General features: G+C 36.8%; 1 long non-coding RNA gene across 2 annotated transcripts in view; it reads left to right on the plus strand.

Annotated features, from left to right (window-relative positions):
- LOC110311047 (uncharacterized) overlaps positions 1-22,099 on the plus strand; it is a 90,158-nt gene that overhangs the window by 62,254 nt on the left and 5,805 nt on the right. For both annotated transcript variants that reach the window (XR_015045609.1, XR_015045610.1), the window contains exon 4: positions 20,992-21,075. This is a non-coding gene — a long non-coding RNA (uncharacterized LOC110311047). The remainder of the gene's footprint in view (positions 1-20,991; positions 21,076-22,099) is intronic.

Raw genomic sequence — 22,099 nt, forward strand, 5'->3', positions numbered from 1 at the left:
TTCTCTTGGCCCTCTGGGATTCTTTCTTCATTCCCCTTCCCCCTAACTGATCTTGTTCTCTTTTTCCCCCTCACCCTCCCGCCTTCCACCCTGGTATCTCTCTTCCTCTGCCTCCGATGATTTTTTTCTTTCCCTCTTCTATGTGAGAGTGAAACATCTTCACTTAGTCTTTCTGTTTCTTAAACTTGTTATGGTCTATGGGTTGTATCCTAGGTATTCTGTACTCATTGGCTAGCTTCGACTTTTCAGTAAGTGCATATCATACATGTTCTTTTGCATGAGTTACCAAACAAAGCATGATATTTTCTAAATCCATCCATTTGCTTGTAAAATTCAGGATGTCTTCATTTTTAATAGATGAATAGTATTCTATTGTGTAAATGAACCACATTCTCTGTATCCATTCTTCAGTTGAGAGACTTATAGATTGTTTCCAGCTTCTGGCTATTATAAATAAGGCTCCTGTGAACAAAGTGGATCACATTTCCTTGTAGAGTTGTGGGGTATCTTTGGGTATATGCCCAGAAGTGGTATAGCTGGGTCTTCAGGTAGAACTATTTCCAGTTTTCTGAGGAACCTCCAGATTGATTTCCAGAGTGGTTATACCAGATTGCAATCCAACCAGCAAAGGAAGAGTGTTCCTATTTCTCCAAATCCTCTCCAACATGTGCTCTCACTTGAGTTTTTGATCTTAGCCATTCTGATTGGAGTGAGGTGGAATCTCAGGGTCTTTTTGATTAGGCTTTTCCTGAAGACTAAGGATGTTGTGCATTTCTATAAGTGCTTCTTGGCCATTTGATATTATTCTGTTGTGAATTCTCTGTTTAACTTTGTATCCCATTTTTAATTGGATTATTTGGGTTTTGGAAGTTAACTTTTCAAGTTCTTTATATATTTTAGATATTAACACTATATCGAAAATAAAGTTAGTGAAGATTTTTTTTCCAATACATAGTTTGCCAATTTGTCAGTGTCTTGCCTCACATAAAGAAGCCTTTCAGTTTCTTTTATTTATTTATTTATTATTTTTTATTTTATATTTTTTTGCTTACCAGTTTCATGAGGTCCCACTTATCAGTTGTTGATCTTAGAGTCTGACCCATTGGTGTTTTGTTCAGGAAATATTGCCCTGTGCCAGTGGGTTTGAGATACTTTCCCAATTTCTTTTCTACTAGATTCAGTGTATCTGGTTTTATGCTGAGTTCTTTGATCCACTTGAACTTGAGTTTTGTGCAAGGTGATCAATATGATCTATTTTCATTATTCTACATATGGACCTACCAAAGGAGAAATGTGAGCACCAGTCTAGTCACAAACCCTTTGATATATGATAGTGTCCAGCCTACAAGATATGCTGGTACAATGGTGGTACAAAGCCGGTGGAACTAACTCATCAATATCTGATTTGAAGAGAGGCCTACTTCAGGAGATGGAACCCATACCCAGCACTTTGTGGATGGCAAAGAACCTGACACTAGATAACCCAGGTTAATACCAAATATGGTGGGAGATATGTTGTCCTTCCTGGGAAAGACACATGGCTGATCTGTGAATGACTTCCTTGAGGAAAGGCCTCTTGGAGTTTTTCTTCAAAGAGTACCAGTGGGGATGATAACCAGAATGACTGTGTTAATCCTTTGGAGATGGAGCTGTGATTTCTGCCTATTTCTTATCAGATGGTCTCAAAATGGATAGGAATATATGAGGAAAAAGGAAGGGGCTTGGAACCATCAACCACCTCTGAGAACCTAAGCATGCCAATATATTGAAGTGAGGGAAAGTTCAAAACTTACTTAGAGAAGGTAGGGCCTAGAGAATTAGGATCTAAAGGCCAACAGGAACGAGTTCATTCTCAGGAAAAGTTAGTTTATTCTTGGGATAAGTTAGAATGGTTAATTTGCTTTGCTCTTTAAAATAATATAAATTGGATAGAATCATCTTTGCCTTAAGAAAGTGCTTATACAAAATAAAGAATCAGTGTGAGTAGATGGAAAAGTGTTAATTGTTAGTTTCTGTTCTTTATAGAAAAATGGTATACTGTAAAATAAAGATATATTATGGCCTAAACCCCAACTTAATGTACATTGTGAACATATTGAATTAATAGGAGATGAAATACAAAGGCTATATTTCTGTGAAAAGTTTGGATTTTAATCATCTTTTACTTTAAAACTGCATGTGTGCTGCTGTCTTCTGCACAAACTAGATGTGCCTGGGCAGATATAATCATTTGGCTTGCAATACAGTACTTAAGTCATTTTGGCTTGCAATATGAAGGTGTGCTTAGCTATGACATAGTCATTTGGATTGTAAAACTATGCTTCTTCGATGCATAGAAAGGTTAATCACTGACTACAAGGGAATAAGGGGAACTTAAAATGAATTTCAAAAAGAAGTTGTTGAGATTCTTGGACAATGATTAAGGATAATCTTAAACTGTATAGGTTTGAATGATTTGAAATTATGCATAAATAAAGATGTCTTAAGCCACTGGGGCCACTTGCTTGAATGGCAAGTGGTCAGCATCCTTCTTTTTTCCTTACTCTACATCTCTGTTCCAGGTTACTGAACTCCCAGGAGAAGAATTCAAACACAAATAATATTCTCTTCAAAACAAAAACTACATGTAGCAATAAAATTACTTCATTGTGCTACACTCTTAGATGAGTACCTTGTTCAACGTTATCATCAGAGAAGCTTCTTCTGCAACAAATGAGGGAAAAAAAGGCAAAGAGACACGGCTAGACAATATGCAGAGAGTACGTGTCTTGAACACTCAGTCCTAAAATGGATGTCTCTATCGTATTCTCACATGCAGAAGAAAGTGCAGAGTGCTCTTTATGAATATATACTTGCTTCTTATTTAGAGTTTTATGGAATTCCATATTGAACAATCAAGTGAGTCTCTATGTCTATATCAACATAAAAGTAATATAAAGATAGAAAACCAAGAGTCATATATTTTAAGTTAAATTATATATAATTATAAATATAATCATAGGGAAAATATAGAAATAAAGCCTAGGTCAACATGACATTTAGCTCACTCATACAACGTTTATACTATTTAGAGAAAAATGTTTTTAAAAACATAAAAACAATTAAAAATTTTGACTCTTCTGCAAATATTATATGGGTTCAATCATTTCAAATATAGTTTTGTCTTATCAAAAATGAAATAAAATTTGGATTACTCTGGAATCCTACAACACCACTATGTAATATCACAGAATATAAGAATCCCATTGAGAATAAGAACAGAAACCAGTGGTCATGGTGTGGGAAGAGAGAAATACATACACAGAGATTTATGGAAAGATTTTCTCAAATGCTCACAAACTAGAATCTAAGGGCACATTACATAAGTCAGTGAGAAGAATGAATTCAAAGACTATACTGTCGCTTCATCATAGCTAAACAATACACCAAATATTAAACTTGCATTATAAAACAGCAGAAGGGAAAAGGTTAAATACTTCATTTTAACTGTATTATCAACCATTTAATATAGTACATATTACTAATATTTAATAATAACCATATACTAAGAGCCCTCCCCCGAAACATAGCAAACTCTTCTGTAGTTAGTGGATTTTTTTCTGAAATAACTCTTTTCTGTACATGAAGAATAAGAGTATTTCTCACATAGCTATGAGGTCTCTATCATGTTCTGATAATTTAACATTGACATGTTCCTATGATATCTCCTTCCATATTCCAGGTTGGTCTTGTGATAGTGTTTAGAGTATTCCTTTGTTCTATTAGTAAAGAAAGACAGTGATCTGATATTTCCTTATGCTTCTTCAGTTGAAACAATTCCTTAGTCCTTGTTGGCCTTTGTGTAAATTTGTTGTTGTTGTTGTTGTTGTTTTCGAGACAGGGTTTCTCTGTGTAGCCCTGGCAGTCCTAGAACTCACTCTGTAGACCAGGCTGGCCTCAACATCAGAAATCTGCCTGCCTCTGCCTCCTGAGTGCTAGGATTAAAGGCGTGTGCCACCACCACCCGGCTGTAAAATATTTTAACAAAATGCACAACTCAGTATTCACAACCTTTCTCACTTTCACTAAGTATGTTTCATCAATTACTCATTTACAAAGAAGACTGTACATTCCTGTCATTTTGATATGAAGAACCAGTTCAAATCTACCTACCATTTTTCTGTCACATGGTTTTGTAGTGAGATATTTATGTCTCCTGTGGTGTATAATTTCTCTTTGTAAATATAAATATATCAATTTTGGGGGATATTCAAATTCATATTATCACCCTTGTTCCACTGTTACCTTCAAACTAATGTGAAGCAGATACTGTATCTTGTCACTGGTTTCTAGGTTATCAGTGGATGAGCAAAAGCAACAGACAGCATACAAGGCTTTAAACACGTCTATTGACCATCATGGAATCATCATTTATAAATAAAGCTTTGTGAGAAAAAAACCATCAAAGCCACAGACTGTGAGAGAATTTGGTTCTTGAAATCATATCATTAAACAGCAGTGACTCTTTTAAATATTGGTTCTGCTATTACCATTGTTACCATCACTAACTTCTCCAAATACTGAAATATTTGAAATTTCTCTGTTTCTAAGGATTACTTGTTTGAGATAATTTGGTCTACCAAACTAACAAATTACAGATTTTTCTGTAATGCAATATCTAAAATCATCATAGAATTTACCCAAAATAGGTAATTTTAGAGGTTTATAAAAGATAATATAAAGAATTATATTGCTTAAGTTACATTGTTTTGTAATTCTTATTTATTAATTAATATTATAATTGGTACTAAATATCACTGTAATTCAATTTTCTCTGTTTGACCCTACACAATCTCTTAGTTTTCCCAGTCTCTAAAACCTTCATTAAAAGAATCTTATTAGAAACTTTCTATGTACTTAACACTTTGGGTAACTAACATCTTAATATGAAATAGGGCCACTGCATTTAAATAAATACAAAATGATTGTGAGAACTTTCCTTAGAGTTCTCTAGAAGTCTTCATCATAAAAATTACTGGCACATATATAACAGAGGTTTGCCAGGTCTGTCTTCAGTGGGAGAAGGGGGAGGCATCAGGGAGAGGGAAGGCCTGGTGGGGAGGGGCAACTTCTCAGAGACAGGGCAGAAGAGGAATGGGATGAGGAACTGTGGGAAGGGGGGCCAGGACGGAGTTCAATGGCTGGATTATAAATATTTATTTTTTTAAAAAAGAAAATGTATCATTTTGATAAAAATTAGATTTCTCTTATTGCAGTACTCGAAATAGCTAGCCTACTTGTATGTTGACCAAGGCCTTCTCTTGCCTCTCAATGCACCATTTAAGTGTAAATGTACCAGTGGAATAGCTAAAAACATATTGTATTCTACATTTCAATTTATTAGAAATTTATTTCATTTATATTTCCAATGCTAATCCCAAAAGTCCCCCACCTGCTCCCCCACCCACCCACTCTCACTTCTTGGTCCTGGCATGCCCCTGTACTGAGGCATATAAAGTTTGCACAACCAAAGGCCCTCTCTTTCCACTGATGGTCGACTAGGCCAACTTCTGATACATATGGAGCTAGAGACAAGAGCTCTGGGGGGAACTGGGTAGTTCATATTGTTGTTCCACCTATACGGTTGCAGATCCCTCCAGGTCCTTGGGTACTTTGTCTAGCTCCTCCACTGGGGGCCCTGTGATCCATTCAATATCTGACTGTGAGCATCCACTTCTGTGTTTGCTAGGCCCCAGCATAGTATCACAAGGGAGAGCTATATCTGAGTCCTTTCAGCAAAATCTTGCTAGTGTATGCAATGGGGTCGGCATTTGGAAGCTGATTATGGGATGGATCCCCAGATATGGCTGTCTCTAGATGATCCATCCTTTCTTCTCAGCTCCAGTTACAGTCTCTGTAACTCCTTCCATGGATGTTTTGTTCCCAATTCTAACAAGGGACAAAGTCTCCACACTTTGGTCTTCGTTGTTCTTGAGTTTCAAATGTTTCACAAATTGTATCTTATATCTTGGGTATTCTAAGTTTCTGGGTTAATATCCACTTATCAGTGAGTACATATTGTGTGAGTTCTTTTGTGATTGGGTTACCTCACTCAGGATGAAACCCTCCAGGTCCATCCATTTGCCTAGGAATTTCATAAATTCATTCTTTTAATAGCTGAGTAGTACTCCATTGTGTAAATGTACAACATTTTCTGTATTCATTCTTCGGTTGAAGGGCATCTGGGTTCTTTCCAGCTTCTGGCTATTATAAATAAGGCTGCTATGAACATAGTGGAGCATGTGTCCTTACCGGTTGGGACATCTTCTGGATATATACCCAGGAGAGGTATTGCGGGATCCTCCAGTAACACTATGTCCAATTTTCTGAGGAACCACCAGACTGCTTTCCAGAGTGGTTGTACAAGCTTGCAATCCCACCAACAGTGAAAGAGTATTCCTCCTTCTCCAAATCCTCACCAGCATCTGCTGTCACCTGAATTTTTGATCTTAGCCATTCTGGCTGGTGTGAGGTAGAATCTTAGGGTTGTTTTGATTTGCATTTCCCTGATGATTAAGGATGCTGAACATTTTTTTTCAGTTGCTTCTCAGCCTTTTGGTATTCCTCAGGTGAGAATTCTTTGTTTAGCTGAGCCCCCTTTTTTAATGGGGTTATTTGATTTTCTGGAGTCCACCTTCTTGAGTTCTTTATATATATTTGGATATTAGTCCCCTATCTCATTTAGGATAGGTAAAGATCCTTTCCCAATCTGTCGGTGGCCTTTTTGTCTTATTGACAGTGTCTTTTGCCTTACAAAAGCTTTGCAATTTCATGAGGTCCCATTTGTTGATTCTTGATCTTACAGCACAAGCCATTGCTGTTCTATTCAGGAATTTTACCATGTGCCCATGTCTTCAAGGCTTTTCCCTACTTTCTCCTCTATAAGTTTCAGTGTCTCTGGTTTTATGTGGCGTTCCTTTATCCACCTAGATTTGACCTTAGCACAAGGAGATAGGAGTGGATCAATTCACATTCTTCTACAAGATAAACACCAGTTGTTCCAGCACCATTTGTTGAAAATGCTGTCTTTTTTCCACTGGATGCTTTTAGCTCACTTGTCAAAGATCAAGTGACCATAGGTGTGTGGGTTCATTTCTGGGTCTTCACTTCTATTCCATTGGTCTACTTCTCTGTATCTATCCCAGTGCCATGCAGTTTTTATCACAGTTGCTCTGTAGTACAGCTTTAGGTCAGGCATGGTGCTTCCACCAGAGGTTTTTTTATCCTTGACAGAGTTTTTTCTATCCTAGGTTTTTTTGTTATTCCAGACGAATTTGCAGATTGCCCTTTCTAATTCTTTGAAGAATTTAGTTGAAATTTTGATGGGGATTGCATTGACTCTAGATTGCTTTTGGCAAGATAGTCATTTTTACTATATTGATCCTGTCAATCCATGAGCATGGGAGATCTTTCCATCTTCTGAGATCTTCTTTAATTTCTTAATTCAGAGATTTGAAGTTCTTATCATACAGATCTTTTACTTCCTTAGTTAGAGTTGCACCAAGGTGTTTTATGTTACTTGTGACTATTAGGAATGGTGTTGTTTCCCTAATTTCTTTCTCAGCCTGTTTATCCTTTGTGTAGAGAAAGGCCATTGACTTGTTTGAGGTAATTTTATATCCAGCTACTTCACCGAAGCTGTTTATCAGGTTTAGGAGTTCCCTCGTGGAATTTTTAGGGTCACTTATATATATGAACATATCATCTGCAAAAAGTAATATTTTGTCTTCTTCCTTTCCAATTTGTATCCCCTTGATCTCCTTTTGTTGTTGAATTGCTCTGGCTAGGACTTCAAGTACAATGTTGAATAGGTTGGGAGAAAGTGGGAAGCCTTGTCTAGTCCCTGATTTTGTGGGATTGCTTCCAGCTTCTCACCATTTATTTTGATGTTGGCTACTGGTTTGCTGTAGATTGCTTTTATCATGTTTAGGTATGGGCCTTGAATTCCTGATCTTTCCAAGACTTTTATCATGAATGGGTATTGGATTTTGTCAAATGCTTTCTCAGCATCTAATGAGATGATCATGTTGTTTTTGTCTTTGAGTTTGTTTATATAGTGGATTATGTTGATGGATTTCCATATATTAAACTATCCTTGGATCCCTGGAATGAAACCTACTTGGTCAGGATGGATGATTGTTTTGATGTATTCTTTGATTCGGTTAGCGAGAATTTTATTGAGTATTTTTGCATTGGTATCCATGGGGGATTTGGCCTGAAGTTCTCTATCTTTGTTGGGTCTTTCTGTGGTTTATGTATCAGAGAAATTGTGGCTTCATAGAATAAGTTGGGTAGAGTACCTTCTGCTTCTATTTTGTGGAATAGTTTGTGAAGAATTGGAATTAGATCTTCTGTGAAGGTCTGATATACTCTGCATTAAACCTGTCCAGTACTGTGCTTTTTTTGGTTGGGAGACTATTAATGGCTGTTTCTATTTCTGTAGGGGATATAGGACCATTTAGATCATTAACCTGATCCTGATTTAACTTTGGTACCTGGTAACTGTCTAGAAATTTGTCCATTTCATCCAGGTTATCCAGTTTTGTTGATTATAGACTTTTGTAGAAGGATCTGAAGGGGTTTTGGATTTCTTCAGGATGTGTTGTTATGTCTCCCTTTTCATCTCTGATTTTGTTAATAAGGATGCTGTTCCTGTGCCCTCTAGTGAGTCTGGCTAAGGGTTTATCTATCTTGTTGATTTTTTCAAAGAACCAGCTCCTCCTTTGCTTAATTCTTTGAATAGTTCTTCTTGTTTCCACTTGATTGACTTTGCCCCTGAGTTTGATTATTTCCTGCTGTCTACTCCTCTTGGGTGAATTTGCTTCCTTTCGTTCTAGAGCTTTTAGGTGTGTTGTCAAGCTGCTATTGTGTGCTCTCTCTAGTTTCTTTCTGGAGGCACTCAGAGCTATGAGTTTTCCTCTTAGAAATGCCTTTATTGTGTCCCATAAGTCTGGGTATGTTGTGGCTTCATTTTCATTAAACTCTAAAAAGTCCTTAATTTGTTTCTTTATTCCTTCCTTGATCTAGGTTTCATGGAGAAGAGTGTTGTTCAGTTTCCCTGAGAATGTTGGCTTTCTATTATTTATGTTGTTGTTGAAGAACAGCCTTAGTCCATGGTGATCTGATAATATGCATGGGACAATTTCAATATTTTTGTATCTGCTGAGGCTTGTTTTGTGACCAATTATATGGTCAGTTTTGGAGAGGGTACCATGAGGTGCTGAGAAGAAGGTATATACTTTTGTTTTAAGATAAAATGTTCTGTAGAGATCTTTTAGATCCATTTGTTTCATAACTTCTGTTAGTTTCCCTGTGTCCCTGTTTAGTTTCTGTTTCCATGATCTGTCCATTGGTGAAAGTGGTGTGTTGAAGTCTCCCACTATTATTGTGTGAGGTGCAATATGTGCTTTGAGCTTTACTAAAGTTTCTTTAATGAATGTGGCTGCCCTTGTATTTGGAGCATACATATTCAGAATTGAGAGTTCCTCTTGGAAGATTTTATCTTTGATGATTATGAAGTGCCCCTCCTTGTCCTTTTTGATGACTTCTGGTTGGAAGTCGATTTTATTAGCTATTAGAATGGCTACTCCAGCTTGTTTCTTCAGACCATTTGCTTAGAAAATTTTTTTCCAGTCTTTCATTCTGAGGTAGTCTTTATCTTTTTCCCTGAGATTGGTTTTCTGTAAGCATCAAAGTGTTGTGTACTGTTTGTGTAGCCAGTCTGTTAGTCTATATCTTTTTATTGGGGAATTGAGTCCATTGATATTAAGAAATATTAAGGAAAAGTAATTGTTGCTTCCTATTATTTTTGTTGTTAAAGTTGGCATTCTGTTCTTGTGGCTGTCTTCTTTTAGGTTTGTTGAAGGATTACTTTCTTGCTTTTTCTAGGACGTGGTTTCCATTCTTGTATTTTTTTTTTCTGTTATTGTCCTTTGAAGGGATGGATTCATGGAAAGATAATGTGTGAATTTGGTTTTGTTGTGGAATACTTTGATTTCTCCATCTATGGTAATTGCAAGTTTGGCTGGGTTTAGTAGCCTGGGCTGGCATTTGTGTTCTCTTAGTGTCTGTATAACATCTGTCCAGGGTCTTTTGGCTTTCATAGTCTCTGGTGAAAAGTCTGGAGTAATTCTGATAGGCCTGCCTTTATATGCTACTTGACCTTTCTCCCTTACTGCTTTTAATATTCTATCTTTATTTAGTGCATTTGTTGTTCTGATTATTAAAGTCCTTGTTGATGTCTTCTACCATCACCATGAGATATGCCTTTAATTCTGGGTCTAGCTTTTCGGATGTGTTGGGGTACCCAGGACTGGCTGAGGAGGGTGTGCTGGGTTCTGATGAAGGTGAGTGGTCTTGGTTTCTGTTAGTGAGATTCTTACGTTTGCCTTTCGCAATATGGCAATCTCTGGAGTTAGTTGTTATAGTTGTCTGTGGTTAGAACTTGTCCTCTCGTGATTCTGTTATTCTCTATCAGCAGACCTGGGAGACTAGCTCTTTCCTTAGTTTCAGTGGTCAGAGCACTCTCTGCATGCAAGCTCTTCTCTTTCAGGGAAGGTGCACAGATATCTGGTGTTCAGACCTCCCTCCTTGCAGAAGATGAAGGCCAGAAACTGTGCCTGTCCCAGAAGCTGTTAGCTTCTGTAGTCTACACTCTCACCTGTGCAGACTAGTCTCAGCGGGATCCAGGAACCAAGATGGCTCCCTCAGGTGCTCAGGCAAAGCCCTCCGGGGCAGGGCAGACACCTCTCCTCTAAGCAGGGAAGGTACCTGGATGTCTGGAGACAGAAAATGGGTCTGCCTCAGAAACTCTGTGTCTCCCACCTATCCCAGAAGCTGTTAGCTTTTGTATTCCACACTCTCACCTGTGCAAACTAGTCTTGGTGGAATCTGGGAACCAAGATGTCTCCTGCAGATGCTCTGGCAGCTCCCTCTCAGGCTGGGCGGACACTTCTCCTCTGGCAGGGAAGGTGCCTGGATATCTGTGCAGACTAGTCTTGGTGGAATCTGGGAACCGAGATGTCTCCCACAGATGCTTTATATTTCACTTTTTATTAACATATTATTTACATTTGGCCACCTTCTTTCATATATATTAGGTGAACTATTACTATATTTTGATTTCTATTTTTCATGTTACTAATCTGTGAATCAAAATTACATAATTAGTACTTATTTTTCACATTAATCTTATAGTCTAGGGAGAGTAAATTTGTCCTTTTAGTTTTGCACATATATTGAAAATGAGCTTGCAGTTGGGCATGGTGGCACATGCCTTTAATCCCAGCACTCGGGAGGCAGAGGCAGGCAGATTTCTGAGGTTGAGGCCAATCTGGTCTACAAAGTGAGTTCCAGGACAGCTTGGGCTATACAGAGAAACCCTGTCTCAAAAAAACAAAAACAAAAAACAAAAAACAAAAAAACCAAAAAAAAAAAAATTACACAAACAAAAAAAGAAAAGAAAATGAGTTTGCAATCCCATAGGAAGAACAACAATATCAATCAAGCAGACTCCTCAGAGCTCCCAGGGACTAAATCACCAAACAAAGAGTACACAGGGAGGGACCCATGACTCCAACTGCATATGTAGCAGAGGATGACCTTACCTGGCATTAATGGGAGGAGAGACCCTTGGTTTTGTGGAGGCTAAATGCCCCAGCATAGGCCAATGGTAGAGCTGTGAGGTAGGAGTGGGGGTGGATGGGTAGGGGCATACCCTCATAGAAGCAGGGGAAGTTGGGATGGGATTTGGGATTGTAGAGTGTAAACTGGGAAGGGGGATAACATTTGAAATGTAAATAAATAAGATAACCAATTAAGAAAGAAAGAAAACAAGCCACATATGAAGTCCTAAAACAAAGACATGGCCACAACCTCATGACTGACCTCGTGTAATCAACTGTATACTCTTGCTGTGTCCCTATACACTTTTCCCATGAGTGGTTATTAGACTTTTTTCATGAATGTTTTATTTGAACTAAACATATTCAGAGGCATTTTTTTGGCTTCTTCATTAAATTCTGTTTCCATTATAACAACGAGATAAGCAAATTCCTATTTTCAATTTCCAAGGTAATAATAATTTTATAGATAATCAGAGAAAAATAGCTTTGGAATTGCACAGAAATAAAAATTCTCCTTAGGGCTTATAGGATCTAATAGTAAATCCAAGCAAGTACAGGCATCAACTTGGATGAATAGTGGGGATGCTGAGAAGATGTGCTGGTGAGGTGCCTATGTAGCAAACATGAGGCTCTGAGTTTGGATTCCTGGCACCAATATAAGTCTATCATAGCAGACTTTTATAATCCTAGCACTGCAGTTGGGAATCAGAAACCTAAGGAACACTGAAGCTTATTGGTCAACCAAGAGGGACACTGTCTCAACAATCAAAGCCAATGAGCAATGGAGAGAGACACTTGGTATCATCCCTCAACATGGGGTTGCTCTCTCAGAGTTGATGAGTATGGGTATATGGAGGATGAACTCTGAGAGGGACAACAGGGAAGTGGGTAGCATTTGGGATGTAAATGAATAGAAAATATATAACTAATTCTTAAATGATATTCAGTAGCCTCATCTCCAATTTTAAAAGTACAATATGAAGGTGAAGACAAATGGCAATTGCTAATGTTTTCCAGAAGCATGAAGCCTGGAATTTGAGTAATTAAAGCCATGTATGAAAGCACGCATGGTGTAAAGTCTTTAATCCAATAACTGAGGCAGTAGAAAAGACAAACCATTTACTGGAGGTCATTGTCCAGTCAGCCTGACTTAGAGCATTTTAGAGAGAACAGGGCTCTTGATGAACTCTGTTAGGTCTTCTCTTCCTTATTAGTGGGCTGTGCTGTTTTTTTTCCCTCACATCTTAACACATTCATGGAGTGTTACTATCATCTGCCTATTGAAGTTTTTAAAAATATCATGTAGCACTTAGGGAGGAGCAGTCCCCTGATTCATCACAGGACCGAAGGCTGTGTTTCATTTGCATCTTCTTCCAGGACAGTCATTTGAACCTTTACTTTACTGTGATGAGCACATGTTCACTCATATTTTCTCCACACAAAGAGGAATAAAGATCAAACTGTCAGAAAAACATAAGTGTGTGTGGTCTTATATTCTATCTCCTTTTAAAAACAGTAACATGGGGAAGTCAAATGTGAGAATGTGAGTTTGTATTTTCTCAGTGGCAGGTTTAATCACATACTAAACAGAAGCATATGTAAATATGAAGAGATGTAAATTAAATTAGATATGAATAATAAAGAGCCAAAATGTATGTAAACATTGAAATAATTATTGCAACAGACATTTTCCTTAACCAGTATAAGTTCCTTCCAAATAGAATAGAGGAACATTCATAGGGTTGTGAGGCTTACAGCTATTTTCCTTGGTGTTTTCCACCATATATGATTTTAGGAAGAAAGTGGAGACACTGAGTTGAGGTCATATTCTTTTCACACAACATTTTAAGATTTCTTTTTTTTTTTTTTATTGAATCTTTTGGAATTTCACATCATGCAATCCAACCCCTCTCATTTTCTAGTCTTTCTATATCTGGGAGTGCTCATGAATTCCCTCCCAAAAATAAAAGTAAAATAAAATAAAATAAAGCCATACTGCCAATTCTTTTGGGCAATGAACTGCTACTCCATCAAGTGCAGCCTTCCCTCATACCCATCACAGATGTTGAGTTTCCAGTTCTGCTGTGTGTGTACCATCCCACTCTTCATCATGAATGGCTTCACCATCACATTTCATATCTATCCTGTCAAGGAACTGCTGGACCACATGAAGAAGCTGGATTTGTGGAATGAAAACAACAGGACCCCCATGGCTGAGGCAATAGCAGGATATCAGTGAGGAGCCCTGGTGAGGGTCTAGCGTTGATGGTGTAACAGAAACCAGAGGCCTTGAATCACATCAACGAAATTGCAGTGAACATCTGCAAATAAAGCTGTTTTGGCAAAATGTTACATAGTATATTACATACCACAGCTTCCAATGGCACATTTAATTCTTTTCATGAGATGGTACATAATGGTTAATATTGATCCTCAACTTGACAAGATCTAGAATCACCTAGGAGATACATCTGTGGGGATAGTTAAGTTTGGTTAGTCTTGGAGAATATCTATGAGATTACCTAGATCAAGTTAACCAAAACATGCGGAACTGACTCAAAAACGGTCAGCACATTCCTGGAGGTTAGAGTCATAAAATGACTAAAAACAAGATGAATTTAGTACAAGCATTCATTGTTCTTTGCTGGTTGACTATACATGCAATGTATCCACTGTCTTCAAACTCCTGGTTTCATGACTTTTCTGGTGGCTTGTACTGGATTGTCTTTGAAACTTTGACCCAAACTAAGCCAATTCTTCCATAGTTGCCTTTGTAAAGGTATATTACCACAGTCAAGCAAGCAGTAAGCAAGGTAAAGGGTTTCACTCAATCTTCCAGTTTAGCCATAAAGATACTCAAACAGGCCTTGAACTTACTAAACATTCTCTCACCCAAAATCCATATAGCTGGGATTAAAGGCTTATCTCCAGATAAAAATTCTGTGTTTATATGTTATTTATTTAATCTCAGCATTCATGATTTTATAGATGATTTTGATATATGTATAGTCTTGATTATGATGTGTGTGTGTGTGTGTGTGTGTGTGTGTGTGTGTGTGTGTATGACTGAGAGAGAAAGAGATAGAGGAAGACAAAGAGACAAAGACAGAGAGACATACACAGAAAGAGACAATGATTAAAACCTTTGATTTTTTAAAACAAATCTTTTAAATCCATATTTCCTAGACTGTAGAACAGGAGGTAAAATTTAAAAAGTAATATTTCTTCTTTGTACTTGGAAGAACAGGATACCTTTATATGCTATTACATAATCACATAATACTTTATATATACAGTGAATTTTATTTTGTGTCTTTTTAGATTCATGTGAGAAAAAATAGTGGCTTAAGTAACCTTCTGTGGGATATTTTTATACACTGTGTTTGAATTAAATTAATATTACTGTAACTGGCACTTAGGATTTGCTTTATGCAAAAAACATTGACTGACTCCTCACTTGAACCCACAAGATACTTTCAATTCCTGGAAGAGAAGAATCTCAAGACAGATGCTTCACATCCAAATGAAAACAATTATGAGGTCAATGCTGCTCTCTAGAACAGGAATAATATCCTTGTGAGTCAGAAAACAAATGATGACTAGCTTAGCAAGAGGGATTTTTGTTTTGGAATATGTAAATACTCATATTCTTATATTATGATATACTTTCAATTCTAGGACTCTCATCTTTACATGGTGCTCAACACATACATATACTAACAGTGGGTGTAGCAACATAGGACATGGGCAATCACCTTAGAAATATCTGGTTCAGAAAACAAAACCAGTTATAGTAAGAACCAGTGTACTCTTCAGTTACGATACCAAAGAATAGACTAATACCCAAGAAGACTTGAGCTGAGACAATGTTGGTGGTGGTGGGTAGTACCACATACAGACCAGGAGTTTTTCATTACCTCTTTTCTTTTACTTAAAATTCATGTCAGTATCTCCAAAGATAGGCTTGAGGTCTCTGGTAATTTTACCTGTTCTTTGTCCTAATTTATCAACATTGGATACACCTTTTTCTGATTTTCAGCCTTCCTTTTCTCACTTGGTGTACTGTGGATGACTTGTGAGCACTGGTAAATGCTGAGATTCTCTCAGGATAACATAGTTAACACTACTACACACCGACACTTTGAATAACAAATTGTTGAAGAATGCTCTATATGCATGTATATAATCCCATCCTCTGAACTTCTGTGATGAAAATGTCCTGAAAGCTATGATGTATGATTTGATTTGAAACACATCATATGGGGATATCCTGTCCTCTATTTCCACATGGGAATTCCAGATAGTTTTGTTTGTGATAAGTAACTACTCAACCTGGCCAAAGATAATCATCCTAAGTATATAAAAATATATATATTTCCCCAGGAAGTTACTGTGTAAGTTTGTAATTATTGAATCTGTTATGTACATGTTATGTTAGTTGCATAGACATGCATATTAATATCATTCAAAAATTTAGAATTTATTGAGAGATATTCTATATTTTGAATAGTGAATATTGAAAATTATAGAAAAATAATTCTAGATCTGTCTCAATTTCTTTGGCTGTACATTGTTGAGTAGTCCCAATTTTCCTTGATAGTGGCCATAGAAAAAAGAAATTTAAAAATTTGAATCTTATTCAATAATTTTATTTCTCAAATTATACATTGCATATAACTAACATATAGCAAACACACATATTTGAAAGACTGCAAAGGGGCATAAAGGCTACAGCAGGATTCAAATCAGCCACATTGTAGGCAGGACCAGAGTCCAGAAACACATATACAACAGAGGAAATTGTCTTATTTAGGACATTTTATTGTTGCTAGGAAACACCAAGACCAAAAAGCAAGTTGGGGATGAAAGGGTTTACTTGACTTATAACTTCTATATTGCATATCATCATTGAAAGAAGTCAGGGCAGGAACTTAAACAGGCAGGACCTAAGGCAGAGTCTATGGAGAGATGCTGCTTTCTGGCTTGTTCCCCAGGGCTTGCTTAGCTTGCCTTCTCATAGAACCCAATATTGCCTGACCAGTGATGATACTACACCCAGTGGGCTGGGCTATCCCCCATCAATAACTAGTTAAGAAAAAGACCTACAGCTAAATCATATGAGACATCTTCTCAATTGATGTTCCCTCCTTTCAGAGAATTTTAGTTTGTGTCAAGTTGAAGTAGAATTATCTACAACAGACATTAATGGTAAGAAAATGAAAAGGCTAGAATCCAGTTGGAGAACTCTTATAGGTAACTCAAGAACTTGGGTCAGTGCTTGATCAACACCTCAGTATTGGGAATAATTGTAGAGACAAGGTACAAAACTGTGGAGGACATCGAGACAAGCTATAAAATGAAATTTTCATGGAGTTAAAAAAGCATGAAATAGGAACAGAATATTAAAGTGGACATTTGAGGCATCCATGCCGATAAAGGCCCTCAGGTTAAGGTGAAGCCCCCATAGAGCTGAACATTCATCCTGTCTGTTTCTTGATGTACACACTGGACTCTAAGAGGGACATGTTGGTGTAAGAAATCACCATCACAATACTGGATGTTATCCTAATCTTGGGGTCCAGATGAGAGAACTTCACTCTTTATCAGACTGTTTTGTGTGTGTGTGTGTGTGTGTATGTATGTCTATATATATATCTATATATAAAGATATATATCTATACACATATATGCATATATATACACAAATACATACATACATACATACATACATACATACATATGTGTGTGTGTGTAATGTTTAGACCAGTTTTCATGCTTTTTACCTGTCTAATTCTCCCCATACCTCTTCCCACTCCCTACTCAAACTCACATATTTAAATTTTTTAAAGAGCAACTGAGTACACTTAATGCTTTGGGTATGTTAAAGTGAGTAGGGCCATCTATCATTACATGGATAGTCTCTTGGGACACACATTCTAAAGAGAACTGACTCTTTCATCCTCAGAAGTCACAAGCATTAATAGCAGCTAGAGGTGGAAGTTTGATCAGGACGGCCAATTACCTTGGGTCTTCTATTTAAGAATGAACTTCTCTTCTGTCCATGTGGAAATTTGGGCTGGTTTCATCTTATGTAGGTCTTGTGCTTATAGTAATGTATGAAAGAGTCCTAAAATGTCTGGCAAATACTCTTTACTAAAGATTTTTAATACTTCTAGCTCCTACAATATTTTTGTCTCCCATTCCATGATAATTTCTGAAACTCAGGATGAAACAATATGACATGTTTGTTCCAACTAGAGCTTAGCATGTCACAATTTCTTATTCTCTCTTCTGAGTCCTTTTATTATTCACTATGTAATGAAAAAATAAGCTTTTCTATAGTTGATTGAGAAATAAATTAATCTTTGGGTAAAATATAAGAACTTGGTGGGGGGACAGGTTATTAGTATGTCCATTTAGAAGAATATTATTAGGGTCTTCTTTATTGCCTGTACCTTAGCCAGCCACATATTTTGGCATTTTGCCACATACTAGGCAAAAAGTCCATATTGTAGAAGAAGGCTTACATCTAAGGAGAAAGTGGTTGGTTATGCCCATAATCATCAAGCCACTATTACAGTGATAGACATATCCTACTAGACCAGTCATTATTACAGCTCAAAGTAATCACAGATGTGTAAGACTTTTAACTGTTTGTTACATCTGATATCATGTATAGAAACCTTCAGCACCACCAAATGAACAGATAATGAAAATGTGGAATAAATACACAAAGGAATATTATTTAGATATAAATAAAAATAAAAATTTGATATTTGCTGATAAATGTACACAGTTGAAAATAATTATTCTGAATGTGGTACTTTAGTCCCAGAGATTATAAGCATGTTCTATTTCATATGTTGGGACTAGCTTTGACTCATTAGACATTTGTGTTTAAACTGCTGTAGGCTTAAATTGCAGGAATGTGTAAGGTCTTAGGGGATTTCAAGAAAGCAGGGAAAGAACACCCAAGTGTTGTTTAGGTGTGCCTCTTGGACGATGCTGGGCAAGCAGAGGTGTCTATGTGCCCATGTGTAGAATAATTTTTCTCCTCATTTGCACCCAAAATGGAACCAAATGTTGCACTTGAAAAATGGAGTTGCACATGGCAAGGCATAGTGTGAAATATAGACATGTAAAAAACACATATAATATAACTTAAGGAAGAGCAGGATGAGTTAGTTTCATAGAAAAAGAAAAATGATATTAAAAGGTAGAAAATATCTTCAGAGTTGAAAGGCAAGTCACTAAAAATGAAATAATTTAAATAAATGTGTGATATATGTTTACATGGATAACACTTTTATCTACAGCCTTAAAATTGAATTCACTTTATGTCTTTGAGAATGAAATGCTATTATTTGGTTTCTTGAATCAGCTCTCGTAACTAACCTATTCTTCAAAGTTTCAAATTCCAAATTTGTCACTCTGCCAATGTGGTAAATAACATTTTCTTAATTTTCACAAGTCAATATAAAGAGTAAATATTGTATTTTAGACATCAACAATAATCTAGCTGTCTGGGGCTATGTGGGACTGTGATAGGTAGCCTATTTTGATTGAATGGGGCTTGAGATCTCCGTGGAAAACCTCTGGTACCCAGGCCCACAGGCCTATTGTTCAGATTGGTTCTAAGTGTCTAAAGGTTTTCTTTTTCAGTAGATTCAAACTCTTTCAGTAGTCTATTTGAATCTGTTTTCTTGCATGGATATGCATTTGGTAAATGTCTGTGTTTGTGTGTGTGTGTGTGTGTGTGTGTGTGTGTGTGATGTCTGTATGCATTTGTGTATGTGTTGTGTGTGTGTATACATATGTGAAGGTTTTTTCTTTCCCAAATTACTTTCACAATAATATTGAAACATAGACTGTTACTGATCAGGGTATTCTACTCAGCCACTTATCATATAGAACACCTATCTATGACTCAAGTGCTGCTCCTTCTGCCTGACATTTACAAGAACGCTGAGCATTCTAACTTTAGTCTTCATGGTGTACGGTAAGGATTTTATCAACTGAGATATCTCCCCATCCTCCATGTGGATTTTTAAATTATATTTTAAGTTTAATATCCAAATATACTATTATATTGTATCACTATTGTAAAAGTTTAACTGAAAACTTGCTACCAATACCAGACATTATAAATGCAGACAATGGATTTTTACACTTAAAATCTAAGTCACATCTGATATTAGCTGCAATATCTTGGGAAATACAACCTTTCGTGGAAATGTGACTACGTAGTCTTTATAAAATAAGGGGAAATGTAAAGCTATCCATAATCCCACTTTTCAAGGCAAGCTTCTTCCTGCTAAAAGCATTAAGACTAATACTTCCTTTCTTCCCTCTCTCAGTGGCACCTAACTAGCAGGAACAAATCACTAAAAAGCTATAAAAGTAGAATTCTCATGTGGTGGACATTATACATCAACTCTGTTTAGTAGGGAAAGCACTGAACGATAGAGACAATATGCAAACCTTTACTTCTGAAATAAAGAAATAGATTTATTCTGGTGGCTGGAGAGAATATATCAGTCCCTATCTTCATGAGTACAGCCTCCTGCATTATCTAGAGTTCCAGAAACCCATTAGCCTGAGATATTTGATAACATAACTGACGCCTGGATTTAATTTATTTTGCTGTGTGAAGAAGCTGGCTTGTATACCAGATACACAGGGGGGATGCTGCAGAAGATAACTCGGAGAGTGTTACTGGCAGAAATGCAGACTACTAGTTTACAGATAACATGTAGACATTAAACAGCTTATTTTTCTCCTTGAGTAGCTTAAAATATTTTCAACCTATTTCGTGTTACTAATCATACACAGTTGCCTTTGAAAGATATAGCACAATGCCTCTCCTTCCTCTTAGAATCATTAACCTGTAAGAACATCTTCTCTGTGGAATCATGTAAGGGTAATGAACCCTGCAGGCTGTGCTGTTTGCGAGATGATAGATGGCAGCAAGATATCTGGGCTTTTAGAAGATGCAGAATCTCTGTCCTTAATGACTTGTTAAGTCTCTAAAAATCCCTTTACCAAGAGCTTTCTATGTAATCAGCAGTGTGTGAAATTTAGTTGCCTGACTCTGCTCTCTGCAGGAGTTTTCTTTAATTTGGTGTTTGTCTTCACACTTAAAGCCAGGCATCATAGAAGCCTATGGCTTAATCATTACAGCAAAACCCAAGGAGAATTACAATGCCATCAGTGGCACTTATATGCTTCTGGAATCAACTCCATAACTGGCCAGTTCTAATTGCTAATGCCAAGTTAACAGCAATGTAAACTCATGTAAAATAAAACACTTCCTTTATTTTCTTCTTAGAGATTATTTGAACGTGTCAGCAATTACTTATTTTGTATGTGCCGTGAAGACAAGCACTACATTTTTGGATGGTCTACTTACTAGGTACGATATCCAGCTAGCTGCTTAAATTCTTAATATTAAGCTTCTTTTATGTTTAAAGTTAATGTTAAGGATATAGAACACAATTTAAATTAAGAGCTAGAGACCATCACAATATCTTTGTTCCTTTTGCACTCCTCATGTTCTTCAAATGGTGTTATTTCCCAAGTAGAGTAACACAACCCTTAATTCCTGGGGTATTTGTTTATCAGTCATGCAACATCATTCAGGTAATTATCCTTTCCACAGATTAAGAATAGAATCTGTCACTACAAAAGCGTGTTGTAAAGAATTTCCTTTGATGCTAGGAGATTCTTCTTTGCTTCCTTGTGTATCCACTGTGGAACAAATTTTCCCAGTGCACTGAGACACCTGTGGGGCTCAAAATGGCCAAACAGCATTTTTAAGATATAGTAAATGAGATCATTGTGTACTTTTGTGAAAACAAATGGTCGTGAGTAAATTATTGAGGTATGGTGTTTCACACAACTACCCTGTCCAGCTCTTTGTTCTTGTGCTTGTAACAACATGATGTGAATAAGCATTAATAAATGAGACCTCAGGAAACTGAGCAGCTTCTGGAAGTCATAGGACACCATCAATAGGAAGAAGCCATAGCCTACAGAACTATCAAAAGATATTCCCTGACTCCACATCTGACAGGAGGCTAATATACAAAACATATAATGAACTCAAGAAACTAGAAATCAACAGATCAAATAATTTAATTAAAAATTAGGTACAAATATCAACAGAGTTGTTAGTAGAAGAAAGTCAAAAGGTTGAAAACACTTAAAGAAATGTTCAACATTCTTAGCTATTAAGAAAATATAAATCAAAACTCCTTTTACATTCCACCTTACAACTATGAGAATCCCTAAGATCAATAACACAAATGGAGTGCATGCTGACAAGGATTTAGAATACTAGGGACACTCCTCCATTGCTGCTGGGAATGCACATATGTGTAGCCACTGTGGAAATCAATATGGCAGCTCCTGAGAAAGTTGGGAATCAATTTACTTCA

The sequence above is a fragment of the Mus caroli genome, unplaced genomic scaffold (assembly GCF_978045245.1).
Source record: "Mus caroli unplaced genomic scaffold, Mus_caroli_1 scaffold_16, whole genome shotgun sequence".
Classification (NCBI taxonomy): domain Eukaryota; kingdom Metazoa; phylum Chordata; class Mammalia; order Rodentia; family Muridae; genus Mus; species Mus caroli.